This window comes from Acomys russatus, chromosome 7 (genome assembly GCF_903995435.1).
Source record: "Acomys russatus chromosome 7, mAcoRus1.1, whole genome shotgun sequence".
Lineage (NCBI taxonomy): Eukaryota > Metazoa > Chordata > Mammalia > Rodentia > Muridae > Acomys > Acomys russatus.
This window is the reverse complement of record NC_067143.1, coordinates 42,943,405-42,967,567: the sequence shown is the minus strand read 5'-3', so window position 1 is coordinate 42,967,567 and position 24,163 is coordinate 42,943,405. Positions and strand designations below refer to the sequence as shown.

The following is a 24,163-nucleotide window of genomic DNA, read 5'->3' as shown; positions in this document are numbered from 1 at the left end:
TACAAGGCAAGATATACTTTTATAAAGGAGAAGAAGGGTAGGAATGCAACACATTAAACACAAAAAAATAAAATGAACTAAGAAAAAAGAACAGGTGGAACAGCCTAAATGCAGAAAATAAAATATACTGCAGCAATGAGAGAGCACCACTCAACTATGGCTCCATGCCCACTATGATAGATGGCAAATGTTACTGAGGAATTCAGTATCTTAAAAAGAAATAGGCCAGGCACTATCAGCAAAGGGAAGTGGGTAAGAGATTTACAGTGGAGGGCGAGGGACAGGGAAGAAACCCTTTCAGACATATGTGGGAAACAATCTCTAGATATGCTTTTCTGTCACAACAAAAACTTATAATAGGGGCCGTAGAGATTGCTCAGAAGTTAAGAGGCGGCTGCTTTTTCAGAGGACCCAGCTTTGAGTCCCAGCACCCACATAGCAGATACATGGCCTTATTGGAGGAAGTGTGTCCCTAGAGGTGGACTTTGAGGTTTCAAAATGCCCTTGCCAGGCCCAGTGGTTCTCTGTTTGTTGCCTATGGATTAGGATGTAAAGCTCCGTTATTTCTCCAGCACCTGGCCTGCCTGCATGCCACCACTGTCTCCACCATGATGTTAATGGACTAAGCCTCTGAAACTGTAAGTTAAATCCTGTCCTTCATAAGAGTTGCCTTGGTCATGGTGTTTCTTCACAGCAGCAGAAGGTCTAAATATGATAGTTGTGGTTTTCAGTTTTAAAGGGCAATTGGCTAGGACTCTTATGATGCAGAAATCTAACCAGAACAGGCATTTATCGTTAGAAAACACACATAGTCCGAGAAATTTGCTATGTACCCTTTGTTTTATACTGTTTTTCTTTTACTTTTAATTAATTTATTTATTTATTTATATTTTTAGGGGTTTGCTGTGTAGACTTGGCTGTGCTGGACTTGCTCTGTAAACCTGGCTGAAAATTTCTTCTCTTACGCACCTAAAACAGTAAGCATTCAACACATACTTTGTAACTAACAAAAAATGTTGGCATAAAAAAAAAAAGTATAGATGCTTTCCATACGTAGCTGTTAACAACTCTGAAGTGTGTTCACTATCATTAATCCATAAATGAGGAATTTAAAGCATACAAGCATTAAAGAATTTCCTCCCAAAGCCACACACACACACACACACACACACACACACACACACACACACACACACACACCTATAGCATTTTAATTTCATGCCTCACACACAACTTGTGGCTTTTTTTAAACATATATATTTATTTTACTACACATGAATAAAAGAAACTACATACAAGAGGGAGAGCCATGAGATAATCGTGAGTTATATAAATGTTACATTCATAGTGATTTGAATTTTTGTATTTTTCAAACTTGAAATAAACATCTTTCCTATCTTGTTTGGTCTAAATTTCTGGATGAAAGTCTCAAACACAACTTGTGGCTTTCTAAAATAAGTAATCTAATCTCTTCCCCTTTAAGTAAAGTAACAAATTTTGTCATATGAGCTGTCATGACCTGAATTTGTTAGTTTGAAAAATAAGATACAAGTATAGTGCTTTGTATTACATTAAAGTGGAATACATTATGGGCTTAAGAGATGGCTCAGTGGTTAAAAACACTTGTTGCTCTGGCAGGGGAACTAAGTTGGGTCCCAGAACCTCCAAGGTGGCCATCAACCATCTTTAACTCCAATTACAGAAGATCCAATGTCCTCTTCTGCCCCTTAAGTACTGCACACAGGTAATAATACATAGACACACATGCAGGCAAAGACCTGCACACATAAAATAAACATCATAAGCTTTTTAACATTTTAAATAAAAAGTGGGGCATAATAAAGATAAAATGTTTAAGAAATTTAAAAATTTTTAAACTTCACTGTTGGTACTTATAAAGTTTATAGGAAGCATTATTTCTACCAAAGATACGCCATGGCTGCAGAGTCTAGCAGCCCTGGGCATGGAGTGGCTGCTACTGTCTTGCTGAGAACTTTAGTTCCCTGATCTTTGTACAGATTTTACAACTTCTTGCCTCTAAAAACAAATAAAACCTTGGTTAGCTGTGCTGCTGCACCTAATTGTATTGATCTGTAATGTTATTGTCAGCAAAGTAGCAACTAAGACCTTAGTGAAGGGGAGTGGGGTTCAGGTGGCTCTTCCCCATACCACAAGTCTCTCAGTTTACCACGTCACTCACCTGAAAAACTCTCTACCTGTGTTTTATCTTCTGGTGTGACGTCTGCCTCTTATTGCAAATGTGCACTTCTCCACTTAGCCAAACGTGCACTTGTCCCCACGAAATTTTCTCACCACATGAAAGATGGAAAATATTTCCAGGCATTCATGATTATATGAGTGCTGGTTACACCATTTGATTTGTTTCCTGTGGCTTTCTAATTCAAGATGCTGCAAACCAAAAGAAGGCAGAATTCATAGGCAGTTCTTTGTATATGCCCAGGACACTGTTTGCTGCAATCCCACTAAGTGCTTACAGTATGAGTGAAGGAAGGCTTTTAGCACCACACAGTAATTAATTTGATCAGTCGATAATGTTTAATTATGTCATGAAAAAAGTTTATATTTGTTCCCCAAAAAAAGAAAAGAAAATACTTCAACTGAAAGAATATAGCTTATAATAGTTAAGCCAAGCAAAGAAACAACACTAATTGTATAAATACCAATACTGCATCCTAAGAAACATGAGCATCTTCAAAAACCTCAGAGATGTGCAGAATATAGAACTTAAAAGTGTTTTTATTACTTTAAAGATTCACTAACAATGAGACAGGTTAACTCCTAGCAACACCCAACCTACCTCAAAGAGGATGATGAGCATCAAAGGAACCCCATATGGAGACAGCTTCAAATGTGGCAAACTAGCCACTGGCAAAAATATCCTCATTCTACCACAGACAGAATTCTGTCTAAAAAGGGCACGCTTGGATGCAGGCAGAGTCGACGGCCAAACTCTGCCAAAATAGGGTAAGCAAGTCCTCAACAGTTCCTGCTTCACAAATATGTCTGTCAGATATATTGGGCCAGAAGGCTGAAGAAGATGCTCCAACATAATAGAGAGTTTTGGGTGACTATTCAGGTAGAAAACTGTCTCTGTCATCTTCTCATTTGGAAAGCTATTAACCTGCACTCCCGGCATACTCAGGTAATCAAGTTTATTCCTTCTCAAGTCTCTGATGGAGTTGAAGACCAGGTAGCTTAGTTTTACAATGAAGCTTAGTTGTTTAGAGGTTAAAATGTTTTTAGGTCTAGATAGATGTTTTAACTTGATAATGATAAGATGTGATGGAGATTGATTTACTTTCTGAATTTTAGATGCGCCAAGATAGGGAAGATATCTTCTTCAAGACTGTCCAATACAAATAGCCAAAACACTAAGAATCTATCATTTATATAATTCCTGATTATGTCATAGTTCTTCTTCCTATAGGTATTTTATTCTATACATGTGTAATATTATAAATGTATGTGTAAAAACTAAAAAATATTTTAAAAAAGAAACATGAACAAACAAGACAATATGACTCCTTCAGAAAGTATTATTACCATAGCAATTGCATCTATTGATAGAGAATGAGATAAAATTCCAGTCACAGAGCACAAAATAGTGATTTTTAAATATTCAAAGACAGAAACAAACAGCTGAATGAACTGAGAAAGACTATGGATAATATGAAAGAAAATTTCAACAAAAAGATACAACCACTGAAGAGAAACCAAACTAAAATGTTGGAAATAAAAAATTATTTTGAAATACTTATCACTAGAATGTATGAAGAGAGGACAGAATATATGAGCTTGAAAACAATGTGGAGAAACTAGAACAATCTAATCCAACTGTTTAAAAAACATAATAATAATAATAATAATAATAATAATAATAATAATAATAATAATAATAATAAAGTCAGAAAATTCTAAAATATACAGGACCCTCTGAAAAGATCAATTTAATGGTTATACACCTAGAAAAATATTCTAATTATAAATGCATAGAAAACAATTTCAAAAGAATCATAACAATAAATTTCACAGACTTAAGAAAAAAGATGCCAATCCAGATACAGCGTATACTTAGGATATCAAATAAGTGAGACCAAAAAAGAACCTCAGTCTGGTCATATTATTATTAAAACACTAATTATGTAATCCAAAAAAATTATATTGAAACCAGCAAGAGAGAAACATCAAGTCATTCCTTCATATGTATGTATGTATATATAACAATTGTCAATCAAAAGTATTGTGCCCAGCAAATATATCTATTATAATTGGAGGATTAAAATTTTCTACAATAAAAATAGACTAAAAGAAAGTTGACCACTAAGCCATCTCTACAGAAGATATACCCACCATAAAGCAGGTCACAGGGAAGAGCAAACCATTCCAGAATGATAGTAAGCAAGAGAGGAGGAACACACTACACAATCAAAATGGCAGGAATCAATAAACTATTTTCAATAATAACTCTGAATATTAATGGACTCAATTCCCCAATCAAAAGACACAGACTAGTAGATTGGATGCAAAAACCACAGTCTACTTGTTGCTTCTAAGAAATACACCTCACCATAAAAACAACAACAACACTAACTTACGTGAAAGGGTGGGAAAAGGTATTCCAAGCAAATAGAGAAGCAGCTGACACTATCCTAATAATGGACAAAAGAGATTTCAAACTAAAATTAGTGAGAAAAGATAAAGAAGTCACTTTATACTGATTCAGGGAAAACATTATTTGCCCCAAGGGCTAGCAAGATAGCCCTAGCAGTTAAGAGCAATAACCACTTCTCCAGAGAACCAGGGTTTAACTTTAGGACCCACATGGCAGCTCACAACCATCTGAAACTCCAGTTGCAGGGCATTAACACCCTCTCCTGGTCTCTGTGGGCACTGCATGCACATGGTACATAGACATGCAACCAAAATAAAATTTAAAAATAAAATTAACATACATGTTGCAAACAAGTATATCCAAGTTCATAAAACAAGTACTACTAGAGGTAAAAATCAAAGATCATCTCCTTGGTACAAGAGTAGTAGATGATTTCAAAACCCTTTCCATATGTGTGTGTGTGTGTGTGTGTGTGTGTGTGTGTGTGTGTGTGTGCATCTTAATTAAATAATATCATATATCAATGGGCTTAACAGCCCTCTACAGAAAATTCCATCCAAACAATGAAGTCAGACATTTTTCTCAGCTGCCTATAGAACTTTCTCAAAAATGACATTTTAGAACACAAAGAAAGTCTAACGAATATAAGAAAATTGAAATAATCCCTTGCATTCTATCTGATCACAATGAAATAGGGGTTCAAATCAACAGTAAAAGAAACTTCAGGACATATACAAACTCATGTAAATTAAACAACACATTATTAAATAATAAATAGGTCCTTGAGGAAACAAAGAAGGAAATAAAAACAATCCTAAAATTGAAAAAAAAATAAAACACAATATACCAAAAATCTATGGGATAAAATTAAAGCAACCATAAAAATGGAAATTCACAGTCTAAGTGCAAACATTGAGAAATCTCAAATCATCTCAAATAAGTAACTAATGATACTTTAAAGCTCTAGGAAAACAAAAGCAAGCCAAATCACAAGAATGCAATGTAGGAGAAGTAGCATTAATAAGAAGTTAATCTGGAAAATAAATTAATTTCTTTGTATTTTTTATACAGAAATTTCTTCAATCTAATCATTTAATATGAAAAAAAAAAGAGGGCAATAACTCTTACCCTCTTAAGGCACTTGAAAGACACAAATGGAAACCTGTTAGAGGAGAAAATTCTTGGTTGATTTTTAAATTGTATTGAATCTTATTTTCATTTGAGTACATCCACAATGGGGAGATGGTGCATGTGTGGAGGTTGTAGGAGTCAGTTGTCTCCTGCTACCATATGAGTCCCAAGGATCAGGTTATCAGGCTTGGGGACTGACACCTTAATCTGCAGAGCCATCTCTCCAGCCTTATATAGAAGATGATTCTTCTACACTAAGCTACCATACCATGGCATAGAAAAAGGGAAGAATCATATTGAAGCTTTTACCAAGAGTTAAGTCTAAATATTTGTTTTTCATTCCCCAGAAGAGAGGATGACATGAGAGACATACTTGGCTTGGGCTGAGCCCAGACCATTTTTATCTATCCCTAGGCCTAGGCCCGGAAGTTTCTAGCCTCCAAACACTCTCATCTTCTACAAGCATGGACCTTGAAGGCTTCAGCTTCCAGCCTCCATTTGCTAACCTAAATCTAGAGAGTTTTCAGCCTCTGAGACTTACTGCTGAATAAGCTCACCTTTTCTAGTTCGTTCTGAACTCTGGCTGGCTGGTTTAGCTCAGCTGTTCTGTCTCAAAACTTATCTACAGGCTAACTGATTCAAACTGGTATCTCTTGACTTTTCACTGAATTTCTCTGCTTGGGAAAACTGCCTCTGAGCATGAACTAAACTGAACTGTACTTGACTGCACAAAGCTGAACTGCACCAACTGCAACTCTCTCTCTCTCTCTCTCTCTCTCTCTCTCTCTCTCTCTCTCTGTCTCTCTCTCTGTCTCTCTCTCTGTCTCTGTCTGTCTCTCTCTCTCTCTCTCTCTCTCTCTCTCTCTCTCTCTCTCTCTCTCTCTCTCTCTCTCTCTCTCTCTGTCTCCTCTCTCTCCTGCATTACTCTTAAGTGGCCTCTTCTTCCTATCTGTTCTCATGAGAGTTGGGCATACTCTATCTCTGACTAATTCATCACTTTGTCTGTTCATTGTTTGGAATTAAAGGTGTGTACCAAAAGCAAGTCCGTATTCCAGGCAGAGGCATTAAAGGTGTGTACTAAGGGTGTGTTTGTATTCTAGCCAGATCATACAGACCTAGGTCTTTGGATGTAACCCCTTGCCAGAGTAGCCATGTTGCTGGATTAAAATTCTTCTATAATTAAGGATCACACTCTACACTGTTAGGGATTTCTGAGAAATTTTTGCTAGAAACTTTCAGAAGATGAGGCTTGAAAGGTAAACACATGACTCAAGTTTTTAAAAAAATAGTGAGAAATCAATGTTTCTACCTGAGCAGACATTTCACAGTGGGAAGAAACAAAATTTCCAGGCATTGTAAACTAAAAGATATTTGTGTGATCTTCCTCCTAGAAACACCTGCTTATATAAGGACATACACTTCATCTCTTTCTTCTCCTTGTTTACATTAGAGGAATTTGTTTCTGTTTCCTCCCAGGAGGAAGGATCAGCAGCTGTTTGAGCAATTCTATTTAAACAGCCAGATCCATAATTGCAAGATTCCTCCCCAAAGCACAGCTTCTGTTGTAACATACCAGAAAGGAGAAAGAGTTGGACAGGGAAATGCAGTGAATTTGTTTATGTCAAAATGTTAACATTCAAGATAATATTTGAAAACAGTTTTAAGTTATCAATAAGTAAGTATCTAAACACAGACAGCATATCAGCTTTCCTTCACTGGTTCACTTGTCTCTCCTCTCCTCCAAATCCAGTGCCCTAGTCTCTCCACTAGCTCTCCAACAAACCACCCGTGACACACCCCCACCTTCGGTGGTCACACAGATCTTCCCCTCCTAACATCCTTCCCCGAATTCATTGGTTTATTTGAGCCTTTAACTCCAGCTGGGACTCCCTGGGAACCCACAGGCCAGGTAAGCAAACAGGCTGTCTGAAGATTTTCCCTTTCTTCAAAATTCAGGCCCCCAGTTTTGCCCCTAGCTCCTTAGCGGACCATCTCTGCAGCCTCCCTTCACCTCCTTCCCTCAGACCACCCAGATCTCGCAAGCACGCGCGCACACACACACACACACACACACACACACACACACACACACACACACACAAATTTCTTCGCTCCATTCATTGCTTTATTTTAGCCCTCAACTCTAGCAGGCATTTCCTGGGACCCTACAGACCATTTTTTAATAGAATTTTCTCTAAAACTGAACACATCCTCAAAAGCAAGTCTCAACAGATAAAAGAAAATTAAATTACCATCTTTACTCTATCAGACCACCACAGATTAAAGCTAGATGTCATCAACAACATAAAGCATACAAACTCATGAAGACTCAACAACTCACTGCTGAATGAAAAATGGGCCAAGACATAAACTAAGAAAAAAAATAAAAGATTTCATAGAATTGAATGAAAATGAATGTACAGGATACCCAAACCCATATCAGAAAATGGAAAGATCTCCCATTTTCATGTTTCAGTAGGATTGGTATAGTAAAAATGGCCACAATCTACAAATTTAAGGCAATCCCCATAAAATTCCAATATAATTCTTCACAGATTTTTTTTTTTTTTTTTGAGACAAGGTCTCTCGATGTAATTCTGGCTGTCTTGAAACTCATTTCACTGATCAGGCCAGCAACAAACTAACCAAGCTCTGCCTGTCTCTGACTCCCAAGTACTAAAAAGCCTACAGATTGGGAATTTTTTTTAATGAGAAATGTTTACCAACCCCATCTCTGATTGAGGGTTAATATCTGAAATAAATGAAGATTTTAAAAAAAGGAACAGGAAAACAAATAATCCAATTTAAAAATGGGGCACTGAACTAAACAGAATTTTCAAATGAGGGAACTCAAATGGCTGAGAAATATTTTTTTAATGTCCAAAATCCTTAGTCATCAGGGAAATGTAAATCAAAACTACTTTGAGATTTCATCATACAACCAATCAGAATAGCCAAGATCAATAAAATAAGTAACAGGTTATGCTAATGAGAATGGGAATTGTGGGGAAAACTCATTCATTGGTAGTGAGAGTACAAACAGAATGCTTCATTCTACCACCTAGACACTTTCTCAACCACATTTATCACTGCTGTATTCATAATAGCCATAAATTGGAAACAACCTAGATGCCCATCAACAAAAGAATGTGTAAAGAAAATGTGGTACATCTACACAATGTATTATAGTATTACTCAACTGTTTAAAAAATAAAGTCATTAAATTCACAGGTAAATGGATGGAACTATAAAACAAACAAACAAACAAACTACCCCTGAGTGTGGTAACCCAGACCCAGAAAGACAAACATGCCATGTAGTTACTTATATGTAGATATTAGCTGTTATGTCAGTGATAACCAAGCTACAATCTATAAAACCACAGACTTTAGGTATAGATTAAGTGACTATGGGAGAGAGAGAAATCTCTCTAGGAAAGGGAAATAGAATAGATAGTTACCAAACGGTGGGTTGGGCCATCAAACCTCTTGCCTCAAGGCTACAGGAACCCTAGGGAAGAGGAGGCAGAAAGACTGGAAGAGCCAAATGTAATGGAGGACACCAAGAACATAAAGCCTTCTAACTACAGCAGGACTGAAGCCCATATGAACTCACAGAGACTGAGGCAGCATGCACGGGTCCTGCACAAGTCTATGAGAGATGGGGCCCTAGAGCTGAAAGGAGCAGTGCACACATGCCCCCATCCCTAAGATGGAAGCAATCTCCAACTGATAACCACTTGCAAGTAAAAATTTAGTTTCCTCCAAGGGAGTCTCACTGTGGAACAAACTACTCCTCTGGGTAGGCTGCATGCCAGCAGTAGATGCCAACAGAAAACAAACTCAACAGGTTCCTGTCTCACAATGTCATGTCAGGGCTTTTTATAATTTTTTTTAATCTTATTTTTTTTTACTTAGTTTTCCTTTCTCTTATTTTAGCCTACATATCCTTTAAGTATAGATTATAGCTTCCAGTTCAGTGTTTTTATGGGACTCCTGAGTGTGTGAACAAGCAGGTTTCTGTTTCTTTTGCTTTCTCTTGGGTTCTTTTCCTTCTGTTTTTGTTTTGTCCAATTCTGATGTGTTAGTTTTTGTTTTGTCTTCTTATGTTTTATTTTTATTATATTTTTTTTATTATTCTCCCTTAGAAGCATGTTTTTCTAATGAAAATGAATTCTAATTGTGTTCAAAATACAATTATTGACACAATAATCCACCATGAGAAATAGGAGACACATAAAATAAAGAGGAAATTGACAGCAACTTGTAAAGGAGAACAACCTCACTGACACAGCAACAGGCTGGATGATCAGTGGAATCGAATCGAAGACCCAGATATGAATCCACACACATATGGTCACTTGATTTTTGACAAAGAAGCCAAATCTATTCAATAGAAAAAGGATAGCATCTTCAACAAATGGTGCTGGTCTAACTGGATGTTTACATGTAAAAAAAAATGCATTTGGACCCATATTTGTCACCATGCACAAAACTCCAGTCCAAGTGGATCAAAGACCTCAACATAAAACCAGAGACACTAAGTCACTTAGAAGAAAAAGTAAGGAAGAGCCTAGAACACACTGGCACAGGAGACAACTTCCTGAACAAAACACCAACAGCCCAGGCCTTAAGCCAACAATTAATAAATGGGACCTCAGGAGACTGAGAAGCTTCTGTAAGGCAGGAGATACTGTCAAGAGAACAAATAGACAGCCTACAGACTGAGAAAAGATCTTCACCAACCCTACATCTGACAAAGGTCTTATATCCAAAATATATAAAGAACTCAAGAAATTAAACACCACCAAACCAAATAACCCAATTGAGAAATGGGGTTTGGAACTAAACAGAGAATTCTACACAGAGGAATATCAAATGGCTGAGAAACACTTAAAGAAATGCTCAACCTCCTTAGTCATCAGGGAAATGCAAATCAAAACAACTCTGAGATTCCACCTTACACCCATCAGAATGGCTAAGATCAAAAATTCAAGCGACACCACATGCTGGTGAGGATGTGGGGAGAGAGGTACACTCCTTCATTGCCGGTGGGAATGCAAACTAGTACAGCCACTTTGGAAATCTATCTGGTGCTATCTCAGAAAACTGGGACTAGGGCTTCCTCAAGACCCAGCTACTCCACTCCTTGGAATATACCCAGAAGATGCTCCAGCACACAACAAGAACATTTGCTTAACCATGTTCATAGCAGCCTTATTCATAATAGACAGAACATGGAAACAGCCTAAGTGTCCCTCAGTAGAAGAATGGATAAGGAAACTGTGGTATATATACACTATGGAATACTACTCAGCTATTAAAAACAAGGAATTCCCGAAATTTGTGGATAAATGGATTGAGCTAGAAATGATCATAATGAGTGAGTTAACCTAGAAGCAGAAAGACTCAAATGGTATATACTCACTTATATCTGCATACTAACTAGCCCAAGGGGCATGTCCCACGAAAGCTTTCACTTACCAGGAAACTGGGACAGAGGGGAGGACAACCTATTGGGACTCTAGATGAGAAAAACATGGGAGAATGGCAAAGTAGAAGAATCCAGAGGGTCCTAGAAACCTACAAGAAGAACATTATGATAGGCAGATCTGGGCCCAGGGGTCCTACTCAAACTAAGGCACCAGCCAAGGACAATACATGCAGTAAATTTCAAACCCCTACCCAGATCTAGCCAATGGACAGGACATTCTCCACAGTTGAGTGGAGAATGGGGTCTGACTTTCACATGAACTCTGGTGCCCCATATTTGACCACGTCCCCTGCATGGGGAGACCTGGTGGCACTCAGAGGAAGGATAGCAGGCTACCAAGAAGAGACTTGATACCCTATGAGCATTTACAGGGGGAGGAAGTCTCCCCTCAGTCATAGTCATAGAGGAAGGGAGTAAGGGGGAAATGGGAGGGAGGGAGGAATGGGAGGATACAAGGGATAGGATAACCATTGAGATATAATATGAATAAATTAATAAAAAAATAAAACAAAAAAAGGAGAACAATCTCAAAAAGTAGTAGTACTTAAATGTAAAAAGAAAGATAAAAGAGGGACAAATGAGATGGCTTCCCAGGTAGAGGCACTTGTTGCCATGCCTGATGAATCCCAAGGACTCACATGATAGAAGTGGAGACTCCTACAAATTGTCCTCTGATCTCCACATGTACACCACGGCACTCACATTACACATACACACACACACACACACACACACACACACACACACACACACACACACACATTCCATGCATATTTGACTATGTTCATAGCAGCTTTATTCATAATAGCCAAAAACTGGAAACAACCTAGGTGTTCCTTGACCAAAGAAGGGATTAAAAAAAAAAAGTAGTACACTTACACCGTGGAATATTACTCAGCTATTAAAAACAAAGACATCATCAATTTGCGGGCAAATGGATGGAACTAGAAAAGATCATCCTGAGTAAGGTAACCCAGACTCAGAAAGATATGCATGGTATGTACGCACTCATAAGTGGGTATTAGGTATAAAGTACAGGATAACCATGCTACAATTCACAGATGCAGAGAAGCCAAGGGGGCCCACGGGAGGATACTTGAACCTCACTCACAAGGGGAAATAAAATAGGTATCTGAAGTAGATGGAAGGAGGGAACTGGGTGGGAGAGGAAGTGGAAAGGGCAAGGGGTAAGAGAGGGAGGACAAAACAGAAATCGGTGAGTGGCATCTCTGAGACAGGAGAGCCTCCCACAAGTCTATGGGGGTAGCCCTAGCCGAGACTTGTAGCAGCAGGGGATATAGAGCCTGAAGTCACCACCTCATGTATACAGATAGGACTTCCAGTAGAAGGAGGGGTATACTAAACCCCCCACATAAAACCTCCAATCCAAAAGTTGTCTCTCCTACAAGAAGTGTAGGGATAAAGATGGAGCAGAGATTAAAAGGGTGGCAAAACAACAACTTGCCCAATTTGACACCCACACCATGGGAGAGAGCCAGCTGCTATGACTGCAGACAGAAGCTTAGCATAATTCTTCTGAGAGGCTTCATCAAGGGCCCACAGCCAAACAATAGGGAAGTCTTATGGAAGAGTGGGAGGAAGATTGAGGGAACCAGAAGGGTCAAGAATACCACAAGAAAACCTATAGAGTAAGCTAACCTGGGCCCACAGGGGCTCACAGAGACAGAACCACCAACCAAAGAGCTTGCATGGGCTGCTTGGTCATCATGTGGGGTCCCTAACAACGGGAGCAGGGGCTCTCTGTTGCCTGCCTTTGGATCTCTTTTCCCTAGCTGGGCTGTCTTGTCTAGCCTCAGTGGGAGGGGATGTGTTTACTCCTTCTGCAATTTGAAGTGTCAAGGTAGGTTGGTATCCCTTAGAGGCCTTCTCTTTTCTGAAAAGAAAGAGAGGAGGGAGGGGGGGCAGTGAGGGTGGCACTTGGAAAAGAAGGGAGCTGGGATCAGTCTGTAAAGTCGCTAAATAAATTTTTTAAAGTACAAGTGAAAAAAAAAAAACTACCTACAATGGGCCACAGTATGGCTTCTAGATGACAGTATAATAATATACACAAAACAACAGAAGCTAATCTATATAATGATAAATAATGATCCATATGCTTTATAAATATGAAAATGAAAGAATGCCTGTATGCTTCTAGGTAATTGTTATCTTTGAAAAAATGATAAAGTCACACTAATATCTCAAGCATGCACACTCCATGCAGACTTAAGACCTGAGTATGAAAAGCAAACCTCTTAACATTAAGAGTATATTAATTCTACAGGTTGTAAGCATGAGACATCTTTCAATCTTCTGGTATCTTGTTTAATTTCTTTCTTCAGAGATTTGAAGTTCTTATAATACAGACCTCTCATTTGCTTGGGTAATATGACCCCAAGATACTTTATATTGTTTGTGGCTATTGTAAAGGTGCTGTTTCCTTGATTTCTCTTTCAGTCCACTTGTCATTTGTGTAAAAGAAGGTTGCTGATTTTGTAAGGTCAGTCTTGTATACAGTCAGTTTGATGAGAGTTTTTATCAGCTGTAGGAGTTCTTTGGTAGAATTTTTGGTGTTGCTTATATATGCTATCATATGATCTGCAAATAATCATACTTTGACTTCTTCTTTCCAATTTCCAATTGCTATACCAAACGCAACCTACAGATTCAACACAATTCCTATCAAAATTCCAACAAAATTCTTGAAATGACAATAGTTAATTTTATATAGAAAACAAAAGATTCAGGACAGCTAAAACAATACTGATCAAGAAGAGAACATCCAGATGTATCACTACTCTTGATTTCAAGATGTACTGTAGAATTATAGTAACAAAAACCACATGGCATTGGCATAAAAAGAGATACATTGATCAGTGGAATCCAACTGAAGACCCAGACATAAATATACATACCTATGAACAACTGGTGTTTTCTTTTTAATGGCCAGAAATACACAATGGGGGAAAAAGGACTCTCCAATGACTGGTGCTGGTCTAGCTAGATATCTGCATGTAGAAAATGCAAATATATTCATATTTATCACTCTGCACAAAACTCAATTCCAGAAAAATCAAAGACTGACACACTGAACCGATAGAAGAGAAAGTAGGGAATAGCCTTGAACACATTGGCATAGGAGACAGCCTCCCAAATAGAACACTGATAACTCAGACTCTAAGATCAACAGTTAATAAAGGGTCCTTATAAAACTGAATAGCTTCTGTAATGCAAAGGAAACCAATAGGACAAAACAGAAGCATACAGAATGGAAAAGATCTTTACCAACCCAACATCCAACAGAGGGGTGACATCCAAAATATATAAAGAACTCAAGAAACTAGACATCAACAAACTAAATAATCCAATTAAAAGTAGGGTACAGAGCCTGGTGTGATGGTGCACACCTTTAATCCTAGCACTCAGGAGGCAGAGGCAGGCAGATTACTATGAGTTCGAGGTCAGCCTGGTCTACAAAGCAAGTCCAGGACAGCCAAGGCTGCACAGAGAAACCCTGTCTCAAAAAACGAAACCAAAAAAATGGGGTACAGATCTAAACAAAATTCTCAACAGAGGAATCTCAAATGGCCAGGATGCAGCACTCAAAAATGTTGAACATCCTTAGCCATGAGAGAAATGCAAATCAGAACAACTCTGACAGAATGGCTAAGACCTACAACACAAGAGATAATTCGTGTTGTTGAGGATCTGGAACAAATGGAACACTCCTCCATTGTTGGTGGGAGTGTAAACTTGTACAACCACTATGGAAATCAATACAGCACTTCCTCAGAAAACCGGGAATCCATCTATGTTAAGACCCAGATATACTACTCTGGAGCATGTACCCAAAAGACGCTCCACCATACAAGACCAATTGCTCAGCTATGTTCATAGCAACCTTATTCATAATAGCCAGGAGCTGGAAACAACCTAGATGTCCCTCTACTGAAGAATAGATAAAGAAAATGTGACACATTTAAAAAATGGAGGACTACTCAGCTGTTTAAAAATTACATCATATGATAGTGTATATAAGTGATCCCCAAAATTCCACCAGAGAACTCCTACAGCTGATAAACACCTTCAGCAAATTGGCAGAATACAAAATAAACTCAAAAAAGTCAGTAGCTTTCCTGTATACAAATGACAAACAAGCAGAGGAATAAATTAGGAAAACTACTCCGTTCACGATAGCCACAAACAATATAAAATATCTAGGAGTAACTCTAACCAAGCAAGTGAAGGACTTATTCGAAAAAACTTCAAACCTCTGAAGAAAGAGATTGAAGATGACATCAGAAGATGGAGGGATTTACCTTGTTCGTGGATCGGGAGAATCAACATAGTAAAAATGGCCATCTTACCAAAAGCAATATACAGATTCAACGCAATCCCTATCAAAATAACTACAAAATATTTTGAAGATATTGAAAGATCAATTCTCAAATTTATATGGAGAAATAAAAAACCCAGAATAGCAAAAACAATCCTATACAATAAAAGATCCTCCGGCGGAATCTCCATACCTGATCTCAAGCTGTACTACAGACCAACAGTAATTAAAACAGCATGGTACTGGCAAAGCAATAGGCTGGTGGATCAATGGAATCAAACTGAAGACCCAGAGATGAATCCACACACATTTCCTCACTTGATTTTTGACAAAGAAGCCAAATCTAGTCAATGGAAAAATAATAGCATCTTCAACAAATGGTGCTGGTCTAACTGGATGTCTACATGTAGAAAAATGCAATTAGACCCTTATTTGTCACCATGCACAAAACTCAGGTCCAAGTGGATTAAAGACCTCAACTTAAAACCAGAGACATTAATTCAGTTAGAGGAAAAAGTGGGGAAGAGTCTGGGACACATAGGCACAGGAAACAGCTTCCTAAACAGTACACCAACAGCCCAGGCCTTAATGTCAACAATTAATAAATGGGACTTCATGAGGCTGAGAAGCTTCTGTAAGGCAGGAGACACTGTCAGTAGAACAAAGCGACAGCCTACAGACTGGAAAAAGATCTTCACCAACCCTTCATCTGACAAAGGTTTAATAATCAAAATATATAAAGAACTCAAGAAATTAAGCACCACAAAACCAAACAACCCAATTGTGAAATGGGGCTTGGAACTTAACAGAGAATTCTCAATAGAGGAATATCAAATGGCCGAGAAACACTTAAAGAAATGCTCGTCCTCATTAGTCATCAGAGAAATGCAAATCAAAATGACACTGAGATTCCATCTTACACTCAATGACACCACATGTTGGCGAGGATGTGGAGAAAGATGAACACTCCTTCATTGCTGGTGGGAATGCAAACTAGTATAGCCACTTTAGAAAGCTGTCTGGCGCTTTCTCAGAAAAATGGGAATAGGGCTTCCTTAAGACCCAGCTATCCCACTCCTTGGAATATTCCCAGAAAATGCCCTACCACACAACAGAGACATATGCTCAACCATGTTCATAGCTGCTTTATACATAATAGCCAGAACATGGAAACAGCCTAAGTGTCCCTCAGTAGAAGAATGGACTAAGAAACTGTGGTACATTTACACTATGGAATACTACTCAGCTTTTAAAAACAAGGAATTCCCGAAATTTGTGGACAAATAGATTGATCTAGAAATTATCATAATGAGTGAGTTCACCCAGAAGCAAAAAGAGACAAACGGTATATACTCACTTATATCAAAACACTAGTCCAAGGGATACGTACCATGAAAAACTTTACTTACCAAGAAAGTGGGTCAGAGGAGAGGACATCCTATTGAGACTCTAGTCGAGAGTAGCATGGAAGAATGGGGAAATAGTAGGACCCATAGGGTCCTGGAAACCTACAATAAGAACTTTATAACAGGCAGATCTAGGTCCTGGGGTCCTCCTCAAACTAAGGCACCAGCCAAGGAGAATATAGGCAGTAAGCTTCGAACCCCTACCAGGACCTAGCCGACGAACATGATATTCTCCACCATTGAGTGGAGAGTGAGATCTGACTCTCACACGAACTCTGGTGCCCCTTTTCTGACCACGTCCCCTGGATGGGGAGGCCTGGTGGCACACAGAGGAAGGATAGCAAGTTACCAAGAAGAGACTCGATATTCTAAGAGCATATATAGGGGGAGGAGGTCTCCCTCAATCACAGACATAGGGGAGGGGAGAAGGGGGGAAGTGGGAGGGAGGGAAGAATGGGAGGAAACAGGGGAAGGGCTAACAATCGAGATGTAATATGAATAAATTCATAAAATTTTTAAAAAATTACATCATAAAAATTTCAGGCAAATGGAAAGGACTAGGAAAAATCATCTTGTGTGAGTTAACTGAGCCCTAGAAAGACAAACATGACATGTAGGCACTTATAAGTGGATATTATCTGCTAAGTAAAGGATAATCATGCTACAGGCCATAGGCCCAAAGAGACTAAGAAACAAGGAAGGCTCTAGGTGGGACACATTGATCTCCCTGGGAAGAGGAAATGGAATAGATTATGCAGGTGAAATGGGGGCCAGTGGGGATGGGAACAGGAAGGATCAGGTGGGAAGAAACAGATGGAGGGAGAGAATGTGGAGAGATAACTGGAATTGGAGGGCACTTGGGGAACAATGAAGAAACCTAGTGCAGTGGAAATTTTCTGAAACCTATGAGGGTAACCCTAGCAAGACTCCTAGACTGGAGTATACAGAGCCTGGTCCAGCCATCTTTTGTAACCAGGCAAGGCACCAAGTGGTGGTATTGAAACACCAAACTAACCACAAAAACCTTTGACCCACAACCTGTCCTACTTGCAAGATGTGCTGGAGCAATGGTGGCTCAGAGCTTGTGGGAGCGGCCAACCAATGACTGGTCTAATTGAGGCTCACTCCACAGGAAGAAGTCCATGCCTGACACTGCCTGGATGGCCAGGAACAGAAAGCTGAGTGGCCTAGAGACCTAGTGTGTAACCAGTAGAACTGCCCCACCTTTAAAAAAGGTCAATGAAATGATTCCTAATGATATTCTGCTATACTCATAGATGGGTGCCTATGCCAATCATCATCAGAGAGGCTTCCTCTTGTAGCTGATGGGAGCAGATGCAGAGACTCAATACTCAAACATTAGGCAGACCTTGGGCAACCCCAAGGAACAGGGTAAGGAAGGACTATAGAAAGAACCAGAAGGGTCAAGAACACCAGGAGAACAGGGCCCACAGAATCAACTAAGCAGGGCTTGTAGAGGCTCACAGAGACTGAAGCAACAATCATGCAGTCTGCGTGGGTTTGCGCTAGATCCTCTGCATATATGTTGTGGTTGTTATGGGAGTCCTAACAGTGGGAGTGAGGGTGCCTCTGGCTTCTTTGTCTGCTCTTAGGACCCTTTCTTTCCTCCTGGGTTGTCTTGTCCAGCCTTGATGTGTCTTATTGCATCTTGTATGTCATTTTGAGACCTGCTCTTTTCTGAAGGAAAACGGAGAAGCAGTGGATCTGGGAGAGATGGGAGGTGCAGGGAGGGACTGAGAGGAGTGGAGAAAAGAAATGTTGCTGTCAGAATGCAATATGAGAAAAGAATAAAGAAAAGTAAAATAGAATGTATGACTTGAAGCAGAGGATCTTTCAAGGACACACACACACACACACACACACACACACACACACACACACACACACACACACCATAAACCAAAAGAAAATAATCAAGAAATGCAGCTGAAAATTTAAAAAATAAAATAAAATAATAAATTCCACTAATGTGTAGAAGAAAAGAACAGATATTGGACAACAAGTGCTGGAAGCATTTATTTTTCTACTACGTTAACCTAATTTCTGCCCCTGATGCATTTTATTGGTCAGAGTTGATGCTATATATAAAATTACATATAATCTTGGGAGACAATCACTTTGATTTGCTGAGACACACACACACACACACACACACATGCACACACACATGCACACAGAAGTAGGCCAGTGTGTAATTGTATCCATTTGGCAATACCCCTCCTCTTAGATAACCAGAGCTAACAGCCTCTACCTAAGTCACCATTTTCCAAAAGTGACTTCTATGTCAGGAGAAGAGCTCAGAGTCAGAGTTTATGTGGCACTAAGTGTTAAATGAGGGTAATGTGGTGAGTATTTCAAGCCATCTCAATAAGCCTTAGCACGTTACATCATGAGAACAACAGAAATTTTGTCCAAAGCTGCCCAGAACTAACCAACTTACTTGCATTATTTCTTTTGTGCACAGGGTTGTTATCCTGCATTGAGAGCTATTTAAAGGGTTTCTCTGCTCTGGAGACATTGGGTGGACTGCTGGGAAACATATTGTTCTCAAGGCAATTCAATGGCACCTTTCTTGTTTCTGCTGCAAACTCTCACCTGACAGTCTTCTCAGTGGTGTCTGTGGCACGACACAGTCTATCCAGTCATACAGTGACTATATATAAACCTACTCCATGTTATAGTCCTCAACTATTAAATTTCCTTAACTATTAAACTGTACTATATCTTTAATGTATATTTAAAGACCTAATGTCAAATCTAAATTTCACAGTTTACAGGTTGTATTCTCAAAATATTCCACTTTGCTAAACTAGAGTTTGCACATCTGTAAAATGAAGAAAAATAGTCAATACTTCCTAGGATGGTTGTTTAAAATTATTGCAATGTGTAAGTGGGTCAGGCTTGGCATGATGTTTGCTCTGCCCCTGACAACACTTTACATGTTGTCTAAAGTATAATATACATGATAAGTGATAAATAATAGCCTATATGACCAATAATCAAGTTCGCGTATAAAGGCACCTATCATACTAGAGTACAAACAATCCTCATGATTTCTTCATTACCTTTTTAAAGATCTTACCTTTGTGTCAGGTATACTGTCTCATGGTTCTAGTACCAGTTCTTTTATACACATGTACAAATTTCCAAATTTTAAAGATTTTAGCAAAAGCAGTATCATTTTGAATAGAAAAAATGTTCTATAAACAAAATATAGGCATCATATATAATTAAGAGAAAGAATGATTAGGCTAGCTACAGGAGGCTTAGTTTTCTGCCTCAAAATCCATAATTTTAAATAAATCAAGCAGCACAGCCAGAGTTTGTCCTTTGCTTCCGGTAGAACATGCAGTATAAAGACTACTTAAGTTACACATCCATCTAGTCTCTGGGGCTGCTCTAACGAGCCCCAGTAGATTGAGTGGCTGACAGATAGTCAACATTTATTTCCCACAGTTTTGGGAGGCGGTGACATGCAAGATAAGATCAACAGACTTGGTGTTTGATGAACCCTACTTCCTGGTTCATCGGCCGCCATCTTTTCACCGTTCTAATGTGACAGAAGGAGAAAGCTTTCTGAGATTTCAAGCAAATGAGCTTTACCCTGTTATCCAATTACCCAGGGGCCTCCACATGACATCCCACTGGGGATAATGTTTCAACACACAGATTTGGAGGAGACCTAAATATTCAGTCTAAGCAGCAGCTAAAACAAACTATTTAAAGAAAATACATAATTCTTATGAATGAACATAAAGTAAAAACTAGAAAAATGTTTTAAAACTTAAGAAAAAAATAGAAAAAGAACAAAATTACATCATTTTCAGGAAAATAGATGGAATTGGAGACCAGCATACTACACAAAATAAGCCAGTCTCAGGAGAGACAAATATTGTTTGTTTTCTCTCATCTGTGGAGTCTAGGTTTTAAAAAACTAAAGCTGGAAAAACTAAAGGATATGAGAAAGAAGATGACGGTAAGCAGTTTGTAGAAGGCGATGAGAGAACATGAAGGACCAAATATGACACAGTAAATGGCAGGCATGCCTGAAAGTGTCATAAGAAACCTCCCCTTTCTTGAAATGTATGTAATAATAGAAATAAAATTAAGGGCCGGAGAGATGATTCAGACATGGCAAGAGGTTAGACTACACTTGTAAAGAACCTAAGTTTAGTTCCCAGCAGCTACACTGGACAGCTCACAATGACCTATAATTCTAGTCATGTGACTCAGGCATCACCTCCTGGACTTCACAGACACCTGCACTCATGCACAAACTAACACCCAGACACACACACATACACACACACACACACACACACACACACATGCACACACATACACACACACACACACACACATGAACACACAGGTACACACACTTTAAAATAATAAAAATAAATGTTTAAATAAAATCTCTTCCCTCATGAGGCTGAGAAGCTTCTGTAAGGCAGGAGACACGGTCAAGAGAACAAAGCGACAGCCTACAGACTGGGAAAAAAATCTTCACCAACCCTACATCTGACAAAGGTCTAATATCCAAAATATATAAAGAACTCAAGAAGCTAAACACCACCAAACCGAATAACCCAATTGAGAAATGGGGCTTGGAACTAAACAGAGAATTCTACACAGAGGAATATCAAATGGCTGAGAAACACTTAAAGAAATGCTCAACCTCCTTAGTCATCAGGGAAATGCAAATCAAAACAACTCTGAGATTCCATCTTACACCCATCAGAATGGCTAAGATCAAAAATTCAAGCGACACCACATGCTGGCAAGGATGTGGGGAGAGAGGAACACTCCTTCATTGCTGGTGGGAATGCAAACTAGTACAGCCACTTTGGAAATCTATCTGGTGCTATCTCAGAAAAATGGGAACAGGGCTTCCTCAAGACCCAGCTATTCCACTCCTTGGAATATACCCAGAAGATGCTCCAGCACACAACAAGAACATTTGCTCAACCATGTTCATAGCAGCCTTATTCGTAATAGCCAGAACATGGAAACAGCCTAAGTGTCCCTCAGTAGAAGAATGGATAAGGAAACTGTGGTACATATACACTATGGAATACTACTCTGCTATTAAAAACAAGGAATTCCCGAAATTTGTGGACAAGTGGATTGAGCTAGAAATGATCATAATGAGTGAGTTAACCCAGAAGCAGAAAGACTCAAATGGTATATACTCACTTTTATCTGCATACTAGCCCAAGGGGCATGTCCCACGAAAGCCTTCACTTACCAGGAAACTGGGACAAAGGGGAGGGCATCCTATTGGGACTCTAAATGAGAGACGCATGAGAGAATAGCAAAATAAAAGGATCCAGAGGGTCCTTGAAACCTACAAGTAGAACAATATGATAGGCAGATTTGGGCCCAGGGGTCCCACTCAAACTAAGGCACCAGCCAAGGACAATACAGGAGGTAAACTTTAAACCCCTTCCCAGATCTAGCCAATGGACAGAACATTCTCCACAGTTGAGTGGAGAGTGTGATATGACTTTCTCATGTACTCTGGTGCCTCACATTTGACCATGTTCCCTGCAGGGGGAGACCTGGTGGCACTCAGAGGAAGGACAGCAGGTTGCCAAGAAGAGACTTGATACCCTATGAGAATATACAGGGGGAGGTAATCCCCCTCAGGAACAGTCATAGGGGAGGGGAATAATGGGAAAATGGGGGGGGGGTGAGGGAGGAATGGAAGGATACAAGGGATGGGATAAACATTGAGATGTAACAAGAATAAATAAAGGAAAAAAAAGAAAAATAAATAAATAAATAAATAAATAGAATCTCTTCAAGACTGAGACTGCAGCTGAGAGGTGCTTGCTTCACTTACCAGGCATGCATAAAGCCTTGGGTCCACTCTCCAGCGTGGTCTGAAAGCAGGAGGAGTCATGACTCCAAATGCCTTCACTTTCTGAGATACTTAGCTTAAGACTTTAACATTAGGGACTGGAGAGATGGCTCAGTGGTTAATAGCACTGCTTGCTCTTCCAAAGGACCCAGGTTCAATTCCCAGCACCCACATAGCAGCTCACAACTGTCTGTAACACCAACGCACATAAATTAAAGTTAAATAAAATGTTAAGAAAAAAAGACTTTAACATTAGAGGAAGAGAGCAGCACAATTCATCACATTGCACCCATCTAGTGGACAATTATTTTAAGTCTGATAATGTTAACCACATGTATCAAGGAGAAGACACAAAACAATCTCTCCTCCATCACCCTGGGAGTGGAAAGTGGCATATTTTAAAGTACACCTAGCCTAGTAAACCTGAAGACAGATACCACAATCCAGTTATTCCACAATTTTGTGTTTAATATAGAGAAACTGTCAAAAGTGTTTCAGTAAGGTATCTTAGGATTACGGAGTCTGAGTAAGAAAAAGGTTGAGTTTGAGGCCAGACTGGTCACAATACAGGAAAAACCACTGTGGACGCATCCTACACATCTGTCAACAAGTGGACATAGAATGTAGAGCATGCTCTAATGCTGAGAGTAAGGGGCAAGTCTGTGAGCAGCAGCTATGTGGGTCCACAAGTAGGAATCTCCTAATAGTGAGCCATAAGAGGCAAATTGAAAAAGAATAAATGCAGTATAATAAACATTTAAATGTGGCTTAAAATATGCTAAATAAAGCATATCTTGTTTATGGATTTACATGTGTAATGACTGCATAATGACACACTTAGCTGCTTTCAAATCAATAAACATATAATTCCCAAATATTAACAGTTTTGCCACTAAAGCATTTACCAATATAAATTCTTAATTGGGCCCAGGGGAATAGGTGCCATTCTCCAGATCACACACACGAGTTAATTAGGAGACAACTATAAGTGGTCATGATGGCTAAACACAGAGAAGCTATTCCAGAGTCTTGGAAGTTATTTTTTCACCGTACATAAGAATAAAAACTAAATGTCAAGTTTAAATGCTACTTAAACTAGCCTTTGTATATTGTAAAATTACATACACACACACACTACAAAATGGGCCAAACAGAACTGCACAGCGTTAAGTGATATCAGATTTGTTCAGGTTGTATGGGACAGCTTTGCAAGTCACTTACACAAGGTATTTCAAACTCACTTTGTTCCTCTGTGAAGTCTCACAAACTTCAGTTTTCCT

At 39.0% G+C, this 24,163-nt stretch overlaps 1 protein-coding gene and 1 pseudogene across 7 annotated transcripts in view; one reads left to right on the top strand and one right to left on the bottom strand.

The window, feature by feature from the left end:
- Positions 1 to 24,163, bottom strand: part of Dlg2 (discs large MAGUK scaffold protein 2) — a 1,899,378-nt gene that overhangs the window by 1,794,700 nt on the left and 80,515 nt on the right. The window lies entirely within an intron of this gene.
- Positions 1 to 24,163, top strand: part of LOC127192343 (protein farnesyltransferase subunit beta-like) — a 54,582-nt pseudogene that overhangs the window by 27,780 nt on the left and 2,639 nt on the right.